At 40.0% G+C, this 24,245-nt stretch overlaps 1 protein-coding gene across 1 annotated transcript in view; it reads right to left on the bottom strand.

Annotated features, from left to right (window-relative positions):
- The window catches only part of rasgrp1 (RAS guanyl releasing protein 1), a 61,395-nt gene extending 46,209 nt beyond the window's left edge, over positions 1-15,186 (bottom strand). Inside the window, exon 1 of the mRNA XM_031906824.1 lies at positions 15,016-15,186. The gene's annotated coding sequence lies outside the window, so the exon portion shown is untranslated. The remainder of the gene's footprint in view (positions 1-15,015) is intronic.
- Positions 15,187-24,245: the final 9,059 nt, after the last annotated feature.

Below are 24,245 nucleotides of genomic sequence, written 5' to 3'. Positions count from 1 at the left end.
TGAATTGTGAACTTTTCAAGATAATTAAATAATAACAATACGTGTTAGGTGTTATTAATAAAGGTGTTAGGTGCCTCAAATGTTACCTTAACAAATGAATGAGGTAATGGAAACAGGTACAATGTTTGCTTTACATCCAGTAATCTATTCCAAAGGAAATATCTGGCAGGCTCTCTGAAGGACTAACTCCAGTACAGGCTTGTACCATTAAAATGTTGTTTCTTTGAAACAAATGAATACTTGCTCCCTTACACAATTAGTGCTATAGACAGAACTTAGTCATAGGCTAAGGGGTTTTTTTCTTTGGTTTATCTGCCTCTCATGCTGTAGAATCAGGGCTGTCCTCCTGGCCCCTTTAATGTACTGTTGAGTTTTTACAGATTTTATTTAATATACCTCGTGGAATCTTCTCCTTTCCGTAACCTATACCAATCAAGTAGTAAGCTCATAACTGATACCTGGTAATTGCTCCCTACAGGTTATTAGAAATGGAGCAAACTCCATATCAGCCAGCACTTCCCTACAATTAACCCACTAATTAGATAAAAAAAATACATATATACTGTGAATGGAAACCAATAACATTAACATGAAGCATAATTACTGAGTAATCAGGCCTTTAAAATGCTTTGATTTTAATCAGTATTTTTTAACTTTCATTTCCACTTAGACTGGAAAATAAATCTGAGCTAATGGTATAATATACGTATTGCAAGGGAGGGGGGTTGGTCACAGAAACCATGATAAGGAAAGCAACATATATTTTTTTCTTAATAAAATTACAGTATATGAGAAATATTCATTGCTATGGACAGTATTATAAATCATGATCATAATAACACACTGTTATATTTTAGGGAATAACCTATTTCCTTAATGCCAAAAAAATTCATATTTACTGCCAGGCCAACCTGTGAGCAATGTGACTGGAGCAAGAAAGTGTTGGGTCAAACTTAGGACACCAAACACCTATTATCACATTAATAAATGGAACTATTTATATGAACTGCTGTAAGGTAAGATAATGTAGATTAAGGAGGTATTTAATTATATTTCCTGAGAAAATAGGTCCTGAACATGCATACTAATGCGAATGAAACAGAAGTCATAGCGGTATTTTCTTGCTAAATGAGAGTGACCATATGATTGCTTCCCCTGGTATTAATTGTGACTATGTTTGCTTCTATAGACATTCATTTTTCACTGTTAGAGTTGTTTAGGAATAGATGATTCAAATGTGTTTTTTTGTTATCCTTGGTTGCTTTCCAGGAATATGGGCTGTTTTTAGTCCAGTCCCTTACAGCTGGTATAATATTTGTTTTTCTATCTATGAAGTAAGATGTAGTCATTTTGGAAAGTGCCAGCAGGAAACTCCAGGAGTGTGTTTATCATTGTTATGATAACGATGTTATATCTCTTGAAAGAAATGTGTCTAAGCTCAGGGTAACCTTGCTTACATATGTTATCTGCCAGAAGCAATGCTGATTATGCCATTTTTGGAACAAAATATTGGAAACTATGCTTTAAGAAATCTTCAGAAATACTTTGATTTATTTAGCTCTCTGTTATTTTTATCACACTATACACAAACCATGCAAAGAAGACCAGAAATAGGCAATATCAAGATACAGAAGTGACCTCAATTTATATAAAAATACACTGTTGGTGCTTGGTGTTAAATTCCTGGAGATATAAGGGAACCCTGCATATAAAAGATATGCATGTAATGGTAATGCCATGTACTGTAGGTAAGGAGGCCCTTCAGTAGGTTCATGCAGTGCAGCCATCTAAGTCTATTTTTTCCAAAACAGTCCAAAGGTTTTCAGACTATTAGAAGTTCCCATCAGGGAGTAAAGGTGCCCATACACTATAAGATCCGCTCGCTTGGCGATGTCGCCAAGCGAGCGGATCTTCACCCGATATCCCCACCTACGGGTGGGCGATATCGGGTAGCAAGTAACTTTAAAAAAAAATAATCCGATCGTTTCAGGCCAGATATCGGTCGGCCAGGCAGCTCTGTTCTGCCCATACACGGGCCGATTAGCTGCCAAATCTGTCCAAGGGACAGATATCGGCAGCTATAGTCGGCCCATGCATGGGGACCTTAAGTACCGCATCGGCTCGTTGATACTGTCCTCTCCCTACAGTCTGCATTTTGGTGACCATGTAGGGGAAAGATCACCTTGCCGAATGAGTCAATCTTTAGATGTATGGCCAACTTAATGTGATTAACAAATAACACTTCTTTTATAGGACAATTTATGAGTGACTGGGTCCTGACCAGCTTATAAGGCACCACTGGTCATTTCATCTCACGTTAAATTTGTTACAGTTACTCCATGGGACCTAGGAAGCCACAGACAGTGGGAATAAAAGGGAAACATAAGTATGATGCTATGTAAAAATACTATTTAGCTTTTGTTCTAATTATGCATTATCATATGCACAGGGCATTGTTTCTCTGCCTAACTGGAAATGTACATAGCAGTGGCTCTTTTTGTGCCTTATTGTTTGCCTCAGCAGAAGAAAACATGAACAGTAGTCCCAGTCCTGTGAGTAAATCACAGAAGAGTCTTTTTTTAGCAAATAATTCAGATATTTAACCTTAATTTTCATTTCAATAATAAACCAGTAGCTTGTACTTGATTGTAACTAAGCTGCATGAATCCATATTGGTGGCAAAAGAATCCTATTGGTTTATTTAATGTTTAAATGATTCAAAATTTCAGAATATAGTGATCCAAATTTCAGAATGATCACTTATCTGGAAAATGACAGGTCCCAAGCATTCCATATAATACTGTAGATCCTATACCTGTATTATATTGTCTCCCACATGGCTTTAGAGAGTGCCAATATGAATATGAATAAAATGAAGTGCCATAGAGCTAAGCATACAAACAATATCTATATGTAATATATACAAAGAATATATTAATGTAAATCAAATTCACTCCATTTTGTAGTAGAATGAAGGAGTACATCATGGAACAGAGCAAATGGAAATGACTGCCTGCTATATCAGTAATGATCGGTCTCGCCCTAGGATGTTGAATATGGTCTCTGGGTCTTATGGTGTGTTTTGGAACTCACCATCTTCCTGCAGCTGTTGCAATAGAGATGAAGCTGACATCCTGGTGCATTTACATTAGAGAAATTACAGATAAATGTTAAATTCATGTTATATTTTTGAAAGGAAGAATTTATTTTTACAGTATTTTAGGCATGTGACCAGATCAGCACACAACATCTATTTCGAAAGATGTTTGAAGATTGAAGCAGCATAAAAATCATGCAGTCATCAAATACAGCTCTCCTGCTTGGGCTTTCCCCTCACACCGGTGCCAGCCTGCCTTAGTGCCATATCATATGCTATGCCCATTGCAATGGGAGTCACTGCTACTTTGGAACTGGTCTTATACTTTTGGGTTGGGCAGGATATTTATCAGACCCTCTAAAAATGCTTTATAGCAATAAAAGACTTGCTGAAAGTGAAACAATTTTTAGTTGGAGTGCCTGCTGGTTGGCACCTTAATTTGAATGTGAATGAAGTTAGTCACGAATTTGCACTTGAAAAGCAAAAAATTCAACAACATCAGTGTTGCTTAGAAACCTGTGATCTGATAAAGGCACATACATTGTAAAAGTTAGAAGAGCAGGCAGAAGGGACTATTCCTCCCCCCATTGGCACAGTGGGTATAAAAAAATAAAGACAGAAATATCTCCATGCCCTGTGACTCCTATGCCCACTGCAATATGAAATGTAGTGTCTGGGTGTTTGACAAAAATGCTGCTATTTAAGCACCTTTTCATGAAAAATGTTGAATGAATTCTATACATTTGGTACCACACCGGAAATGTTGCACGTTTGCTGCCAGAGTACCAGTCTTGGCAGAGAGAAGGGTTAATGCTTTAGCTTTTGACATGGACTTTTTTTTTTTTTTTGAAACTCACTGAGTATCTTGCAGAAGTCTTTATTGTAAAGATGAATCAGAATGACATTTAGAAGAGATTAATTCTTCAAACAGGCTCCTTGTTCATTAGTACAGCTGTCCTCACTGATAATAAGTGCGTGACGCTCACTTTCCATGTCTAATGAAAGCTCCAGTCTCTGCCTGTTGATACTGCTAACTTGTTTTTCCTTTTACCCACCCAATCAATAGCTGCTACCTATTAATATCACCTTTGTGTTCATATAGCTCTCTAGCTGAGTACTATTTAATTAGCCACTAAAGCTATTATGTTTAAATATATAGATAGGCATTTTTTTTTCATTTTTGTTTTTTTTTCTGCACAAAATTGAATTTGTGTCATTTTGGTATTAGGCTGGTACTTATTAATATTAGTAGCTTTCATTTGCATTCAGAGAATCATAAAATAGCACTGTGATGTACAGGGAAAAAAACGGAATCATTAATTTCTTTAATTCGTGCTTAGATTTTTATTCTTACTATCTTTATTCTAATAGGGTAATACATATTATATGCAGTGCTATACATAGAATTGTTCATGCACAGCAGGTCCCTGCCCCATTATGATTACAGACTATGGGCATAATGCAACAGCAGGCAAAAATGTGCGAAGGATCTACTTAACCATAGCAACCAATTATATGTTTACTTTCTTACATACTTAATGTTTTGCTTAAAGACTCTCCCTACTATACCTGCTATCCCACAGCCACAGTCCCTTCCCAGAGGCTATTATCCCACTACTACTATAGGCACCATCTCTCCATACTATACCTGCTATCCCACAGCCACAGTCCCTTCCCAGAGGCTATTATCCCACTGCTACTATAGGCACCATCTCTCCATACTATACCTGCTTTCCCACAGCCACAGTCCCTTCCCAGAGGCTATTATCCCCCCACTGCTACTATAGGCACCATCTCTCCCTACTATACCTGCTATCCCACAGTCACAGTCCCTTCCCAGAGGCTATTATCCCCCCACTGCTACTATAGGCACCATCTCTCCCTACTATACCTGCTATCCCACAGCCACAGTCCCTTCCCAGAGGCTATTATCCTACTGCTACTATAGGCACCATCTCTCCCTACTATACCTGCTATCCCACAGCCACAGTCCCTTCCCAGAGGCTATTATCCCCCCACTGCTACTATAGGCACCATCTCTCCCTACTATACCTGCTATCCCACAGCCACAGTCCCTTCCCAGAGGCTATTATCCTACTGCTACTATAGGCACCATCTCTCCATACTATACCTGCTTTCCCACAGCCACAGTCCCTTCCCAGAGGCTATTATCCCACTGCTACTATAGGCACCATCTCTCCATACTATACCTGCTATCCCACAGCCACAGTCCCTTCCCAGAGGCTATTATCCCCCCACTGCTACTATAGGCACCATCTCTCCCTACTATACCTGCTATCCCACAGCCACAGTCCCTTCCCAGAGGCTATTATCCTACTACTACTATAGGCACCATCTCTCCCTACTATACCTGCTATCCCACAGCCACAGTCCCTTCCCAGAGGCTATTATCCCACTGCTACTATAGGCACCATCTCTCCCTACTATACCTACTATCCCACAGCCCCAGTCCCTTCCCAGAGGCTATTATCCCCACTGCTACTATAGGCACCATCTCTCCATACTATACCTGCTATCCCACAGCCACAGTACCTTCCCAGAGGCTATTATCCTACTGCTACTATAGGCACCATCTCTCCCTACTATACCTGCTATCCCACAGCCACAGTCCCTTCCCAGAGGCTATTATCCTACTGCTACTATAGGCACCATCTCTCCCTACTATACCTGCTATCCCACAGCCACAGTCCCTTCCCAGAGGCTATTATCCCCCCCTGCTACTATAGGCACCATCTCTCCCTACTATACCTGCTATCCCACAGCCACAGTCCCTTCCCAGAGGCTATTATCCCCCCCTGCTACTATAGGCACCATCTCTCCCTACTATACCTGCTATCCCACAGCCACAGTCCCTTCCCAGAGGCTATTATCCTACTGCTACTATAGGCACCATCTCTCGCTACTATACCTGCTATCCCACAGCCACAGTCCCTTTACAGGGGCAATTATCCCACTGTTACTATTGGCACCATCTCTCCCTACTATACCTTTTATCCCAGAGCCACAGTCCCTTCCCACAGGCTATTCTCTCAAATTTTTCGCCAAAGCAAAAAGGGACAGATTTGCTCATCACTACCTACAAGAACAATTTTATTAGCTGATGACTTTTTGGAATATGTTGTTGCAAGAGTGGACATTTTGAGCAGGACTGCAATGGCTTCATACAGCTGGAATCATTCTTTGTACTTATAGAAGACTGGATAAGTTTGGCACCACTGTATGTGGCCATGGAACATATAGATCAGGATGGAACCATTGATTAGGTTTGGGACTGCCTATTGCCTATCTTAGTTGGAATCAGTTACAAGGTTCTGTTTTATTTCTACATAGAAAAAGGAAATCAGTTTTAAAATTCTGAAATATTTGATTAAAATGGAGTCTATGGGAGACGGGCATTCCGTAATTCGGAGCTTTCTGGATAACGGGTTTCCGGATAAGGGGTCCGATACCTGTATTTGAAATTTATAGAGAATACACTGTGACTGTAAGAAAGATCCATTCAGTGCATGAGTGTGGTACAAGGTGTGGTATTTATGACTTGGAGTACAGTATGAGTGTGAGAGCAGAAGTAATACAGGTATAGGATCTGTTTTCCAGAATTCTTGGCACTTGAGGTTTTAAAGATCTTTCCATAATTTGGATCACCATACCTTAAGTCTGCTTAATATAACTTAAAAAATAAATCCAGTAGGATTCTTTTGGCACCATTATATATTTATGCAGCTTAGTTACTGTCAAGTACAAGCTACTGTATTATTATTACAGAGAAAAAGGGAAACAGTTTTCAAAAATTAGAATTATTTGCATATAATAGACTCTGTGTGAAAGGACCATCACATAATTTGGAGCTTTCTGGATAATTGATTTGTGGATAAGGGATCCCACCCCTGTAATAATAAAATAATTGTGGCTGAGATAGAAACATTAAGGTGTGCATGTATTGCAGAGAGTGCAGATAGTGAATCACTATAGAAATAGTGGCCTTTGAGTTAATAGTAAGGGATATAGTTAGAAGGACTGGATTATTCTGACAAAAGAGACAACGATTATCCTGAGGATAAAGAATTACATTGCTCAGGAGGAAACTGTGTAGCAGTTGAGTTATTAAGATGAGATTTTATTCTCTACCAAGTAGCATTTAATTGAGAAGCGATGATCAGGCTGTATAATATCCATAGCTTTGATCATAATTAATTCAAATGAGGAACATTTCAGGTAGGAAGGCACATGGAGCCTTGCAAAAGGTTGCTAGGAATAGTAAATGTTGCCACGCTGCTATGTAAAAATACACTGAGCTTTATATGAATGGGCTGCATGATTCAATGTGTAATACAGTAATACCCAAAAGGCAGATTGTGATCTATTCTATTCTATTACATTCCCCTACTTCATGTGCCATGGGCTTCTGGGGTAATTACTGTTCATATTAATAATAGAACATATTAATCATTTTAATAATTAAGAACAATAGATCGTTTTTGCATGGCACTAACAGCATCCTCACAATAAAGACACACTAGTAGATCTATATGGCACGACTTCATTATACTCAGGCTGTATATTACACTCAGGTTGTACTCAGGCCGCAGTGTTCAGACAACTGATTAATAGTTCTAATGATTGAAACATGTTGACAGACATGAATGTTTTGCTAAGGAGCAGACCATTATGCTATGGCCGGGAGAATTATGCTGAGAGTAGAATTTTAAATCACTATTCCACAGGCAGAATTTGACAAAGGCTGCTCGGGGAAAAATACCTAAACTAACAAGGTTGTCTTTCCCCTAAAACTTCTTGCCACTTTTTTTCTGGATTGTGCTCAAATGCGATTAGGCAAATTAGTGTACCGCTTTGGTTCATTTGTAATTTGAACATTTTACTGAGGGCTTGGCATTCAGCTGATTGCAAAAATTATGTATTCAGTCCATCTTTTCTGCAAAGGTGCATTACTCTTTCAGAGTTTAGAGTTGATATTACTCACGAACCGGCCAAATGCGTCCGATTGCGTTTTTTTCGTAATGATCGGTATTTGCCGATTTTTTCGGAAAATTATCGCGACTTTTTCGTTGCCATCCGAATGTTGCGTAAAATCTGGCGATTTTTTCGTAGCGTTAAAACTTGCGCGAAAAGTCGCGCCTTTTTCATAGCCATTCCAAAAGTTGTGCAAAATGTTGCGATTTTTTGTAGCGTTCGGATTCATTCAAGCTTCAGTATGGGGACTTTTCTTGGGCCAGGTTGGAGCTGCAGGGTGCCATTGAGTCCTATAGGAGGCTTCCAAAATCATGCAAGTCTGAAAGTTTCGGCCGCTGCTTACGAGCGCTCAATACGAAAAAGTCGCGACAAGATACGAGCGAATCGTAATGGCTACGAAAAACTCGCGTTTTTTCGCGAAAATCGCATTGGTAACGAAAAAGTCGCGACAATTTCCGAAAAGTCGTAAAGGTGCCGAAAAAAATCGCAAAAAATACGAAAAAGACGCAAAATGTTCGTTTTCCAATCGGAATTTTTCCAATTCGGATTCGAATTTGTGTCTTAGTAAATCACCCCCTAAGTGTGAGCTTTAGTGCTTTAGTGAGCCCCCCCCCCCAAAAAAGAATCTTCGGAAGTGCCCGGTACAGAGTAGCACCCACCAAGCAGAGATCTAAACACAAAATTGTAGGATACAGGTCTGCTTCCTGTATTGTTACACTACTGGTCTCAAGGCAGATATAAAGTGGGTTCTGTGCATAGTGAGTGTGCCTTTTAGGGAGGCACCCTAGGGTGAGCTCTGTGCTTGGTATACATTGCAGGGTGCTGTGAGTTTAGTCGTGAAGCTACATCCAGTGCTTAGCCACCATACCGAAATGCTGGTAGTAGGAATAACATTCAAATAGTCTGTAATTAAAGCATTATACTGAGTTCATATTAAATGCATACAATAAACTGACCATGGACATAGCAAAAGAACTGCCAAAATACGATGTATCTTATAAGATCTGGGGACATTTGTTAATATACAGTAGATGTATTCCAGCCTGAGAAAGGCATGCATCTTTCACTATGGTTTCTTTTCCTGCATATTAGGTTGAAATCCTACTCTGTTTACATGTCTACCCTGTGCCATGGGACAGTTGCACAATTGTTGGTGACTGTTGGTGCAGACCCTGGCCACATATAAATATGTCTGCCAAACATTGTAGTTCTATGTGTTCTGCTGAACGGCATCAAGTGAGTTTAGTAATCCCATGTTTCCTAATGAGAATGGAGACCTATGCACACACAAGACCATTTTTATTATGTTTGGCGCTGGTCTCTGTTCCCATGGGTACAGGCCCACTGGGAAACAGAAGATCATTTAAGGCGGCGCTTATTTTAGTATTTCCAATTCTGAATGGTAAAAGGTGGTTTAGTTTGGAAGAATTAATTGTCATCTCTTTAACATTAGCAGCATCTTACACCTTTATGCCCAGTACAGATTTAAACAATAAAATATATGCAAACAAATGCAGTGAACACTAAGATCAGTACATTCCATATTATACAACAGTCTCAGTTATAGACAGTGAACTAACATTCTCTTCTGTATGCCTCAGTAAGACCCAGTACAATTCTGCATATTTTAGGGTGGTTGGGGGGGGGAGCTTTTGCATTGTGTATTCAAATACAATATCAGACTGTTGGGTTGGAAGGGAAATCTTGTAAGAAATTGTGGGTATAGAGATATGCCTCGTAGGAAATCTGTAGATTCTGGCAAATGCCAGAGGGGTTGCTGTAAGTTGCCATAGACAGTCACTTTTAGTGGGCTGTTTGGGCTTCTCTGTGCTTGAAATCCCAGGGCCTGTATTGAATCTCGGTCCTTACCTGTGTGTGGGTCACAAAAACTAAATGACCCTCACCCAACCCCACCCCATCCTTATGGGACCCGCACCCATCTCAGCCCATGGACCCTAACTTTACACTTAACCCAAACCCTCGAGTGACTTCAGGAAGGAGCCTGTAACTGATGTTAACACAGTGAGGGCTCACAGGATTTATATAACCCATTCAAGGTGGCTGGTCTGGGAATGCTGACAACTGGACCTGCCTGGACCCACACCTCATTTGGTGACCCAAACTCACCCAACCGGTGTTTCCGTGGGTATCAGATATAACTGAACATCACTCTAAGCTGAACATACACATTAAACTATGCTAATGTGAGAGCCGTCTGATTTCAGACTTGTGTTGGGGAAGTTCTTTGTTCTATGTTTTCTGTTTTCAGGACAAGGGGGTGTTATTTTTTTTGTGTGTGGGGTGATTGTGGACAATTGTACTTGCATGTACATTATTTTGCCAGGAAGGCTACAAATATGCAATTGGGTATACAGTCATTAAAATTCTCTTTTCTGTAAATAGGAGATATATTAGAGGCTTCAGTGGCTTGGGAAAGAAAGAATAGTAGTTCTTTGGGATCTGAGTGCCCCCTACAGGTTTCCAACATTTCTATCTATTGAATAATGAAATTACAAACTTTGTTGTTAACTCTTGAAAAAGACACAAGTAAAAACATTTTTAAAAATATTGGGATCATGTAGGAATCAAAGAAAAATAATTTAAAATTTGCTTCTAAAAAAAGTGTAGGAGGCACTCAAAGCACACTCTAGCATTTTAATTACACTGATGCACAAGCAGCTCCCCCTATAGGCCCAATAAAAAGTGCAGATCTGTGGGAGCACAGAGCAGCCTCTCTGGCCTTTGCCATTTTGCCTGGGCCTCTGGGAAATAGGTTTTGCCTTACGCATCAGACTGCACAGCAGTTAGCATTGCTGCCCTTACAGTACGTGGGTCTGGGGTTTAGCTGTACATCATTATTTAGGTGAGGTTTTTATGTTATACCTGTGTTTGAATGGTTTATTCCAGGTGTTCCTGATCCTTGGGCTGACTTCTTAGGAAAATTGCCCTAGTGTTTGTATGCCTGCAGTAGATAATTACAGTGTACATCTCCACTCTCTGCAAAGCAAAAATATAGCAGAGTCTCGCCCCACCCTTTCCTAGAAACAGGACGTTCTTGCCTGTGGCTCTGAAAATGTTAAATAGCAGATGTCCAACTCTTCCCCCCCATCCTGGCTAGTTGACTCCTTTTTTATCCTCATGCAAAATCCAGGAAGGCGTTGGAGTTCCCATAAGCATGATTGCCACTTAGCAATGCTCACTTGCCCACTTATCACGGTAGGCAAGTAGGTGTTTCTCCAGCATTGCCATCATTTGCACGCTGTGCATGACTCACAGGACGCTGGCTCATTTAGTTAACTGCGTGAATGATACGCACAAAGATTCAGTTACATGGCAGCACTTTGACAAACTTGCCATGGCAACACCAGCTTTATCTGCACACAATGCGCAGTCCCATTGCTTCTAACTCTTTTCATTGGCAAGAGGGCTTTATTCTTCCCTTTGCCTATTACTAAGGAATCAGAGACTGACAATCAGCTGACAAAGCCGTGAGAAAATATCCGATTTCTTTACACACCTCTGGGTATAACGAAAACTAAGTGCCCCGGCAAGGGGCAAACTGCTAACTGCTCATTGGTGAAAATGTGGGCTTGGCTGGTGCAGATGTTGACTAGTTCGGTGGTTCCCTAAGGCCTCGTATATTTATAGCCAACACCCAGACCTCACCCAAAATTATACACATTATATATGACATATGCATACCTGCAGCAGATGAGAAAAGGTTAAAAACTGTTTGTTTGTACAGGTATGGGACCCATTATCCGGAAACCTGTTATCCAGAAAGTTCCGAATTACCGAAAGGCCATCTCCCATAGGCTCCATTTTAAGGAAATAAATCACATAATTAAACAATACCTTGTACTTGATCCCAACTAAGATATAATTAATCCTTTTTGGTGGCAAAACAATCCAATTGGGTTTAATTAATGTTTAAATAATTTTTTAGCAGGTTTAAGGTATGGAGATCCCTTATCCAGAAAACCCCAGGTCTCAAGCATTCTGGATAACAGGTCCCATACCTGTATTAATGCATCAAGGGCTAATGTACCACCATCCATGTACAGCATTCCATAGCTAATTATGCCCCCAGTTCATGATCTCCCAGCACTGCACCTTACCTTGTTTTGTAATTAATTTGTTCTGCATTTGATGAAGAAAAATCTTTAAATATTATTTATACACTCCTGCCAGATATCATGGAAATTGGGTTGAGCAAAAAATTAATGTATTAATTTTTTAATTAATTATTAAAAATATGCACAAACAAATTGAATGCATAGTATCATACCGGGGGGCATGAGTATGTCTCCCCTGGTGTAAAATTCAGTTACACATGGCAAGGCTAAATACTAACTGGCTGCAATTTAATAAGCTGCATTTTTAAACTCTTTGATTAACCTGTAACCTTTTTATGAGCTCAAGGGAAACAACCACACGTTGAACAGCAACATGGGCGATTAGAAACCAAAAATTCAGAAGACCTTAAACTAATAAAAGAAATGTTTTTAAAGTGGCAAATTATATCTAAAAATATTCGAATTTCCCTAAATAAGTGTCATTTTGCTAACATAGCACAGAGTCCTTTTGTTGTATCTACCTGTAAGAATATGGCATCACGTACTATTCATTGTCAGTATGCCTTAGTGAGTAAATTGCACATGACCAAATTACACATGTAATGGACTCACTAGTGTTTGACAGTTGTTTTAGGCTGAGGGATGCCTTGAGAATATTCATCCCACCAGCCTTACAACCACTTTAGGTAAGAATGAGAAGAGTTTATTCATTCAGGTTTGATTGGCAAGCACAGTCATCATCATCATTGCCAAGAATTAACCACTCCCACCATGACTGAACAACAAGATTTTGCCAATAGCAAACACAAAAACTTTTGTTCCAGTTAGTCCCTGTTGGATAACCTATACCTGAATTGCTGTAATAGCTAAACAAATTGATGATAATCTTGTCCCTTGTCTGTTTCTACATACACATGGTGACAAAAGTAGGTTTTCCATGTAGGTGGGGGGCAAAAAAACTATACATTTGCTTTGTTAAGCAGGCAAGGCAAGGTCTCTCAGACTTGGACACCCACAGCTTGGGCCAGATTGGGCTGAATTTGTTGGACAGGGGCAAATGTTCGGATCATATTGTGATCCTAAAAAGACCTGTTAGACAAGGTGTGAAATTTTTCAAAAACAATCCTGATTTTTAGACAGATATTAGTCAGACGGGTCAATTGGAGGCCCCATACACAGGCCACCATGTTTTCAAGTTGTCTGGAGAGGCCGTGCAGGCAGCTTTTATCAGCCCATGTATGCCATCTTTAGTCTTACCACTGTTGACTGTGAACTCCTTATTACTGAGTTTTTTCTATTGGTTACTACTCTGGAATCAAATTAGTCTACTTCTGTGAATGGCTGAAAAGAGTGCATCTGAATATGAATTTTTAAAAGTGACATGTCACGTGGTTATTATCAAGTGTTAATGTGACCCTAAATGTTTTTTTACACGGAGATGGTAACATTCAGCAATCCTTTGTATGTAATCCTGAACAATGCCAAGGAACTGAGACCCTCTTGCACAACATACAGGGCCTTAGTTCCTACATAGGCCACAGTACAGTTCATGTGTCCCCTTCTCTAAATAATGACTTAATTAACACTGAAGCCACATACCCATTTGTTATACAGTATTTCTATACATTGGAACACAAGAACCCTCAGGACCACTGAATGAGTCCTCTTTGTTTTCTGGTACAGAACACACTTTTGCACACTCACTGCTCCTGTGCCTGAAAGGTCACCATATACAGTTTTTCTACTTTATGTTTTGTTCAGCCTGTTAGTGGACGTTTCCATAGTGAATATACAGTTCCGAACTGTTGTGGTATTCTGTGATTTCCATGGAAATATGTATCATTGGCTATATTACCCAACTTTTTTGTACTTATCTTTAACCACTAATTACAGATACAGTGGAAAAATGTGTCATTCATATTCTTTGTGTGACTGGAATCATATCCAGGGCCAGCTGGTCCAATTCCCTTTGTAAAAATAGGCCCTTTAGATGTAGGGGTTTATTTAACATTAAGATCCATATCTCAGGGGAAGCAAAGGGCTGCTATAAATTATTGGCCTTTGTGCAAATTAGTGATACTGCTCATGTTTAAGGCTGAATGAAAACTCTGCCACTTCCAAGCCATGTTAGTATAAATATAGACAGATGCATTTCATACATTTTATTGCTACATAAAAACATACAGGCTAATAATTCTCTTTGACAAAATCCCCTGCAGTGCCTTCTAGGGCCACTTTAAACTGCATGACTGAATGAGAGCAAGTTTGGTCCAAATCTCCCAGACTATTGCAACAACTCAGTTTCACATCAGATTAGAAATATTAATTTACAATATAATCATGTTTATTTTAAGAGCTATAAAAATATGTCTTACTTAGTCAGTGAATAGGCTCACTATAGTTTACCCCTCTGGAACCTTTACATCTTTAACCTATTAACATAAAGCTTAATATATGTATTAATGATTAGACTAACCTCCCATTTGCAAGGTAAAGGAGTCATATCACTAAAGCCCAGCATTTAGAACTGATTTGTGGGTATCATATTCTGAATTATTGTGAATTACTACCTTTACAGGCATGGTATATATTATGAAAATGTGAGACATTTTCTAAACTGTAGAAAATGAGAATAATGAGTGGTAAACCACAGGCTAAATCTCAAGTCAGACTTGGTGACATCAGTTATTGGCAATCCTCTCTAAATGTTATCCAATGTAGAAAGCAAGCTATGAAGGTTATAGGGCCCAGCTCACAGTTCATGGTAAGATGAGGCCTGCGACTCTGTAAGAATCCCAACCTAGCCACCCTATTCTTACAAGCTATGCACACTCCAGCCTTTTCACCTACCTCTTCCATCAAGCTTCATGTCACATGCAGCTAGGGTTCCCATCCATGTCTGTGGAGTCCATTGGGTCAGTAACGTTGTAGTGGTAATGCTATTCTGCTGTGAGCAGGTTGACTTTCACTTTGTGAGTCTTTTGTCTGTAGTGTACTAAGGGGAGGCAGTCAACTGGCTTGTGGTTGGGAAATTATCATACTGTGGTTTCCACTGACATAAATATTCAGCTACAGAGAGTCTCGGTTCCTTCTTGGCCTTGCATTTCAATCTTTTGCATATTTTTCAGTGCTTCACTGCCTCTTTTTTTTCTACAACTGACAAATGGCTCTAGTACTTTTGACACCTGCCATTTAGTTCTGTCACCTAGAAAATGGATTATCTACTTGCTAAGCGGTCTGCCATGTTTGCAGTAGCACTGGTATCTGCCGCTGCTTCTTGCACCTTTTTTCAGTGACTTATTTACATTTAGGTTACACCTCTCAGATGAAGTGTATAAGGAAGTTGAGCACATTGCAGATGAAAGATATATATTTCATTGATCTATAGATGCTCACAAAAGCTTGTGAAATGATTAAAGTGAATGGAAATTTAGAGATTTTTTATTTTAACGCACATAACACTATAAGGGTCATTTATGGATTCCTGAGGCACAGGTGCTAGAGCGATAAGCCTATATGCTAGAGTCCTGCAGTGTCAGTGTGCAAGAAAAACAGGTACCCAGTGGGTTGCAGGTAGGATTTTAGATGTGGTTTGTCACATGTCTTATCCATATTTCTTAACTTATATTATCTATCATTTTGTCTTTTCTTTTGCAGGTAAATGGTCTGAAATTTGGATCACCATATTAATGTTCTCAAAACATTTAAACATTTAAAAAACAAATTCAAATATTTTGCCACCACCACGGATCCATGCAGCTTTGTTATCAGTCTCTCACTCTCTACTGGAATCTTTCCCTCCCAACTGAATCATGCACTTGTAACCCCTATTCTGAAAAAACCCTCCCTTGATCCCTCCAATCCTACTAACCTCCGACCTATCTCTCTGCTACCATTCATCTCCAAACTGCTCGAGCGCCTAGTTTACAACCGACTGACGCTAATCCTCTCTGACAATAACCTCCTGGATCCCCTACAATTTGGTTTTAGACAACAACACTCCACCGAAACTGCTCTAACCCGACTAACAAATGACCTCCTATCGGCTAAAGCCAAAAAACACTACTCGCTACTAATACTTCTCGATCTCTCTGCTGCTTTTGACACTGTGGATCACCATCTTCTCCTCCAGTCTCTCTGCTCTCTTGGCCTTCGTGACACTGCCTTATCCTGGTTTTCATCTTATCTCTCAGATTGATCCCTCAGTGTCTCTTACAATGGGCAATCATCTTCTCCCTTGCCTCTTTCTGTCGGGGTTCCTCAAGGCTCTGTCCTGGGCCCCTTACTATTTTCTCTCTATACCTCCTCACTTGGCAAACTAATCAATTCTTTTGGCTTTCAGTACCACCTCTATGCTGATGATACTCAGATCTATCTTTCCTCTCCTGATCTCAACCCAGAGCTTCTAACTCGTGTCTTCTCCACTTGGGTGTCCCAACGTTACCTTAAATTAAACCTCTCTAAGACCGAACAGGTTCTCTTTCCCCTATCCAAGCCCGCAGTTCATAACTCTGCCCCACCCTACATCTCTGAACTTATCTCTAGGTACCATCCAACCTGCTTGTTACGCTCCTCTACTGACCTGCTCCTCAACTCCTCTCTCATTCCCTCCTCACACACTCGCATTCAAGACTTTGCAAGGGCTGCACTCCTTCTCTGGAATTCACTCCCACAAACTGTCAGACTTTCTCCCAATCTTTCTGCCTTCAAGAGATCTCTAAAAACGCATTTATTTAGAGAAGCTTACCCTAATCTAGTTTAACATAACCTCAGTGTGCTGCTAAAAGCAATACCCTGTGCCACACCTCTCACAACTCTGGTCATGCCCATTCCCACACCTTGTGTCTCAGCCCTTTCTCCTTGTAGATTGTAAGCTCTTTTGGGCAGGGCTCTCTTCACCTCTTGTATCGGTTATTGATTGCTTTATATGTTACTCTGTATGTCCAGTGTATGAAACCCACTTATTGAACAGCGCTGCGGAATATGTTGGCGCTTTATAAATAACAATAATAATAATAATCGAGTACAAGGTAATGGGGGCCATTTATAGATACTAGGGATGCACAGAATTTTGGATTCGGTTCAGTATTCGGCCAAATCCATGGTCCTGGCCAAACCGAATCCGAATTCTAAAAATCATGTAACTTTTTGTCACAGTAACACAATAGTGGGAAATTTTTTGCCACATGTGGTGACATTTACCCTTCCCAATCAGCATTCAGTTTGTTATTCAGCCAAATCCTTGATGTTGGAATGTATATGGCAGAGATCCCCAACCTTTTATACCCGTGAGCCACATTCAAATGGAAAAAGTGTTGGGGAGCAACACAAGCATGGAAAAAGTTCCTGGGGGTGCAAATAAGAGCTATAATTGGCTATTTGGTAGCCCCTATGTGGACTGGCAGCCTATAGAAGGCTCTGTTTGGCATTATGCCAGGTTTTTATGCAACTAAAACTTGCCTCCAAGCCAGGAAATCAAAAATAAGCACCTGCTTGGGGAGCAACATGTTGCTCACAAACTACTGGTTGGGGATCACTGGTATATGGGAATGGAATGTATTCGGTGAATCCCCAATACTGGGTAAATTTACACCTAGGCAGTTACCCATGGCAACCAATCAGATGATTGATTTCATTGTTCTTCTTGCAGCTGGCTCAAAACAGCACTGATTGGTTGCTATGGGATACTGCCCAGGTGCAAATTTGCCTACTGTTTATAAATGAGCCTTGTTCTCTTATTATTGCAGGTAAAAAGAAGGTTTGTTTAGTTTTTGGAGGAGATATTTTTTGAGCACAACTGACAAAAGAAGGTCAGCTGTGAAAAAAAATAACTTTTCTTCAGTTTACCAACACAATAAAGGCATGTAACATTAAAGCTAACGGCACAAACTGTGTTTAAATGGCAGTCGCCTAGACAGAATTGCTGTGGGAGAAAAATGAAATGATTCAGCCCCGCTGTCTCTCCCAGACACTAATCTCCCTGACATAGGTTATAAGTACTGTATTTCCCAACTCTCCTCAGCTTGCAGGAATGCTTCCTGTTTCCCGGACTTCCCCTTTGTAGGAAGGGCTATACGGATTTGAAAGTAAGGGTGGCACGAAATAAGGAAACCACAAGCTCTTCTATGCGCAAGTTCCAGTAAATCTGGGGTCACGTGTGTGCTACTGCACAGGGTATTACCCTTTGTCACAGAGCCGTCTGTGTTTCCAGCAGGACTTTGTGATCCTATCAGATCTGAACAGCCCCACTAGGTAGGGTTGCCACCTTTGCCAAGTTATAAACCCAGACAAGAAGTGGGCGTGTGATGAAAGTGCCGACTTCACCCTGCAAACTGCTGATGTCATCACACAAATCATCACATGATGACATTTCTGGCAACATGAAGATGTCATTGGTGGAGTAATTGTGTCCTCTGGATGCAATTCTGGGGATTTCTGCCTGTTTTTCAAAATGTGAGAAACCAGGCAGAAGGTTTTTATTCAGACAGACCCTTGAAAAACCAGGGTGTCCAGGTCAAAACCAGACAGGTGGCAAACCTATCACCAGAACACTAAATAGTAACTCCCTATGGCATCTAACAGAAACCCCTTTGGTATTTGCCAGAACCCACAGATGGTCAGTCTGGGCCTGGATCCTATCTTTGAAGCAATCAACCTAGGTGCTCTCCCAGAATCCCATGGTTATATTATCAGAATATGGTGGATTATTTTAGTGTTACAAACATATTACTGTGTTAAAAGGATTTATTTATAATCCCTGGGCATAGTACTGGGCACAAAGCTCTGCACACGCTTAAACACTCAGCAGAGGGTGAACTGCCCAGGAGCACAAGGGCTCCCTATACATGTTGCACCCATACAATACTAAGAGCATTGCATGAAAATTAGACAATTTTTTGCACTTTTTAGTAAATGAGTCTCCAACATAAATTAGTTTGTGCTTATAACTTTAATGAGTAAGACTGCAATCAAATACTAAATAAAGTACAATGAATGGAAGCTAAAGACATACAAAAGAGAGGGGATTGATCAATGCACATTCCCGGTCCCCTGTTTTACTAGTAACTTAGTGACTGTGTAAGTGTGTATACATTCAAAAACAGCGGGTTTTAGTTCATGATGATGAAATTGACAAGCCACCATACCACATCAAGGTAAATCCCATACGGTGGTCCTAACTTATTCTGCTGCTAGCTAAAAATATATTTTTTCAAACCAAATTATATTTTTAAAAAAATTACATCCATGACGTTGTAGTTAATTCTGCCTGCCTACATCAAAGTCAGATCTATACAGCAGTGTTGGTTGTACCACATCCTGTTTGAGGTAATGATCACTGACCGACCAACTTGCTTTCAGTGTGGATGCTCCTTCTCAGTGCGTTATTATTGACGTATTTATAAAATTCCCACAGATTCTGTAACTTTGTACAATTAATGGGTGAATAAGTTAAACATATTAGAAAAGATTTAAAAAATATAGTAATCAATACAAGAAGAGGGCCCTGCCCAAAAGATCTTACAATCTAACAATTAAACATATCCTTACATTTGTCACATTATGATGCCAGGAGGTGGCAGCAAAGTTAATGTCAGCAATACAAAGCGCGTTCAGATATTCTTGGCCATAAGAAGGACATATGGAGCCAGTTCTAATGCTTTATTAGAACCAATTTTGTGTTGAGGGTACTGCAGCCAGAAACTTATATATTCTGCAGTCTTTATCACTTTTCGCCCCTTTTTAGTGATTGCTCAGCTATTTATTTCTTTAAGCAACCACAAAAAAAATTACACAGAAATAGTGACATGAATAGAAATTACAGGATGACACAGCAGAGTCTTTTTAAGACCACCAAAGAGGATAAGTTTCTCAGAAATATCTTAAAATTGCACATCAGCCCAGCCCTTGCTGTGACCTTTTGCTCCAGGGTCTGTGCTGATGTTATGCCGTACCTCCCAACATTTTGAAAATGGAAAGAGGGACAAAAAGAAATGGCGCACGCAGTGCAGCGAAAATGATTTTGACCACGCCCATCTTTGCAAGCACACCCCCTAAATACCACTCCCATTTGACTACATTTGTCAGGTTATTTAAAGTTTGAACACATTTCTGGGGGTTTCGGGATCTTGTTTTATGTGTTATTACAGTTTTGTTAAAAAAGCTGAAATTGCCCTTTAATCTGCAAGTCTCAGTTCCCCCAAGAGACCTGTTTAGCTTATTAAGGTGGCCACACACGTGGCGATTTGCGATCGTACAAGATCGTACAATCAGCCACAAACCGTTCAGGGCTGAAACGGCAGATAAGGAGGTAGAAACAATAGGATTTCTACCTCCTTCTGCCGATTCAGCGCTGAAGGCAGATTTTGGTCTGGCGCCTTCTATGGCACCCGATCAAAATCTTTTAACTGGCCCGATCGGCGAGTCAACCGATATCAGCAGCTTCCTGCGATATCGGTCGACTCGCCGACTTGCCATTCACGCACCGAATATCGTACGAAACGAGGTTTCGTACGATATTATCGGTGCATGTATGGCCAGCTTTAGTTACAACTGTATCTCAGTGCAGGTGTGGCTTGTTAACATTCTGGACTCTCTGCCAAAAGCCCAATTATTTAATTAAATGTGGTAAACAATGTTTCTAAGTGCAGGTGAAGCTCTTAGATTTCTTGGCTCTCTGCCAAAAGATACTTTTTAATTTAATGTGAGAAACATTTGTATCTAAATGCAGGTGAAGATTGTTTAACTTTCTGGTCTCTCAGCCAAAAGCTACTTTTAATTAAATTTGTATCTTTTTAGCTTCAGTACAAGAGATTAAAGGGAAATGTGGGACTTTTCAGTAAGAATTCGGGACTGCGGGTTGAGCTGTCAAAAGAGGGACTGTCCCGCGATAATCGTGACAGTTGGGAGCAATGGTTATGCACCTGCAGGGATGGAGGCAGTTGAGGGCCACATGCTTTTTACTTCTCACTACCTAGACCAGTGATCCCCAACCTGTGGCTCACAAGCAACATGTTGCTCACTATCCATTTGGATGTGGTGCTCATTTTTTTTTGTATAAAAACCATGTGTACTGACATTGGGCTACCAAATAGCTAATCACAGCCTTTATTAATCAACCCCTAGGAACTTTTTTCATGCTTGGGGGGGGGGTGTTGGGGGTCCAACAGTTTCTATTTAGGGGTACCAGATTATATTAAAATAGTAACACAATTTAAGTGAAATCCTAAGGTTGGCTGAAGGCCGGAATTATCTTTTGGAAAAACAGAATCCAGCCCCTCCAACTGGAAATTGGATTGCCCTGTTGTACCATCAATGGCATTATCAATCATGGGTTAGGCTCCAGTCTGAATATAGAGCTCTGTCGTGTATGTGAGTTGTGCTGCATACAGTATATGAATAAAACAGAACTCCGCCAAACTACAATGCGAACCTACTCCACAGTGCAGCTTCTTGCCTAAAAGCTCAGGCAGTGATTTCTATGCAGCACACTCAGAGCCACATTTATATATGCCCTGCAAGCAAGGTGCAGAGAGCAGCTCCAGCGGATGCAAAACAACCCTATACTTACTGCCTGCTATGGGACAGGGTTTCTTTGCACACAGCCTTCTGGCAATTCTTAATGTGCATGTTTGAATGATGTGCAAGTTATGGGGACATGTAGGAGCGTTTACTTGCCTCCCCAGCCTGCTCTCATAAATACACAACTTTTTTTTCTACCAAGCAACCTGGCAAAAAATTTCACTCATCACTACTGCCAAATGCAGGCAGAATTACATTCATATGGAAAGAGCTGGACTGTTGAGACCAGCACCCACACATACTGATTGCAGGTCAGTGTGCAGAGTGCAGAGTTCCAAAAACACAGGCTTAAGCATTGCATTAGCAATGCATCCCTTCTGGTGCAGGAAAGGTAAGCACTGGGGAGAAGGGGGTGGCATCACAGCAGCCGTCTTAGGGTGACACAGGGCATAGAATTGCCCCTGCAGAGAACAAATAACAGCCAAACATTGCTTTAAATAACAAAAACATTTACAATTAACTTTAAAATAACTCAACATTTATAATGAATGTATATTGGATAGGTATTTAGAATTACATTTTATTATGAAAAAAAGTATTTTGCAGTTAGGTTTGAGCGTTTCTCAAGCATGGGGAATTACACAGCCCCATCTAGTGCCATTTGGTTGAACTGCTAATAAGTAACACTGCCACAGATGTTGTTCAAAGCTTTTGATACAGTGAAAATGACTGCTTTGTCCTGGTTCCAGCATTGGATTTCAGGGAGTAGGACCATTAGTTATTAGGGATGCACTGAATACCGGATTTGGTTCAAGGTTAGATTTTTTTCCATATCTTGTTAGTGTTTTTTTTATTTTAATGCCTTTTGACAAAAAAGGCATTAAAAATACAGCCAGGAAGTTTTTGGACTTACTTTGGACAACTATAGATGCTTATATGAGAAAACAAAGGAAATATGAGGTTAAAGGTAGGGACAAGATAATGCCAGAATGGTTTAAAAAGAGTTTATAATATATATGAAATGTTATTTGTTTGACACCCCAAAACTCTTCTAATATTGTCAAGCATGTCCACTGTGTATGACACATTTACTACATATGGTGGAATGTATGGTCCTAGCATGGCAGAGAGTTAAGGGAAATTAGAAGGTAATGAGGTTATGAGTTTGGGTTTTTAATAAGATCAAGTTTAAAAGGGGTGCAAATTGTAAATGTACACATTGATTCTGTTTATGGGGGCAAGTGGATTGTTCAAAGACAAAAGAAAGACTAGACATGTAAATCATTTCAGAGTAATACTGAAAAGGCACCAAACGAATTAAAGTAGATAATTGAATTATTTAATTCTATGGCTAAGCAGGTATCCTGATAGGCAAGCTGCTAAATATGTTAAGAAAGGTTCTTAATAAAATAGATAAATTATAGCCAGCGTATGATAATCCTGGGGGGAATTACACAAAAAAAAACTGGAAAGAAAATTTGTCTGGGTAGAGTGGTAGGCTATTTATACAGCCCTCAATAGCAGGCTTGGTATATCCACAGTACGGGTGGTACCTATAAAGAGGCAGGTAAACTTCAAGTAATACAGCATTTATCATACCTTTAAAGCAAGTTCTGTTAATGACAGTTTTTACAAAGATGTGCATTGCAATATTAGTCACCTAATCAAGCGCTTGTGTTGGTAAACACAAATAGCAGGGGTGCAAAAAAAAAGAAAGCCAAATTTGATATAGACGCTGCTGCCTTAACATCCATATGGGTTGTATGATATCCTGTGCATTTTGTAAATGTTTAATAACTTTCATTCATTGGTGTTTGGAAGCTAAGTTAGGCTACAGCACCATAGCCCACTACTTAGATGACTTTCTAGTAGTGGTCAGAAAGTGGTGGGTTAGGGGTTATTTTCTCACCTGGAAGCTTTATTAAAGGAACAGTAACACCAAAAAATTAAAGAGTTTTAAAGTAAATGAAATATAATGTACTGTTGCCCTGCACTGGTAAAAGTTGTGTGTTTGCTACAGTAACTCTACTATATTTTATATATTATAAGCTGGTGTGTAGCCCCGGGGGCAACCATTCAAGCTGGAAAAAAGGAGAAAGGGCACAGGTTACATAGCAGATAACAGATAAGCACTGTAGAATACAATAGTGTTTCATCTGTTATCTGCTAAGTGCCTGTGCCTTTTCTCCTTTGAATGGCTGCCCCCATGGCTACACAGCTGCTTACTTATATAAACTATAGTAGTCTTTCTGAGGCAAACACACCAGTTGTACCAATGCAGGGCAGCAGGACATTATATGGGAATTTCTTTTATACACTTGAATTTTTTGGTGTTACTGTTCCTTTAAGGCATTTTGGCACCCCTTTTGCAGCTGAGAAAAAGTAGAACCATCACCAAAGTTGTCTTTTCTAGGAATAGAAATTGGCATGGAAGCTGGGGTATGTAGGCTACCAACTGAAAAGGTTGAAAGGGCTAAGTTTCTAAAAAAAATGTTTGCAAATTGTTAAGCATAGTAACATTGTAAGTTAGGTTGAAAAAAGACGTACGTCCATCACGTTCA

This window comes from Xenopus tropicalis, chromosome 8 (genome assembly GCF_000004195.4).
Source record: "Xenopus tropicalis strain Nigerian chromosome 8, UCB_Xtro_10.0, whole genome shotgun sequence".
NCBI classification, from domain to species: domain Eukaryota; kingdom Metazoa; phylum Chordata; class Amphibia; order Anura; family Pipidae; genus Xenopus; species Xenopus tropicalis.
The sequence above is the reverse complement of the archived record's forward strand: the minus strand, read 5'-3'. Positions and strand labels throughout refer to the sequence as shown.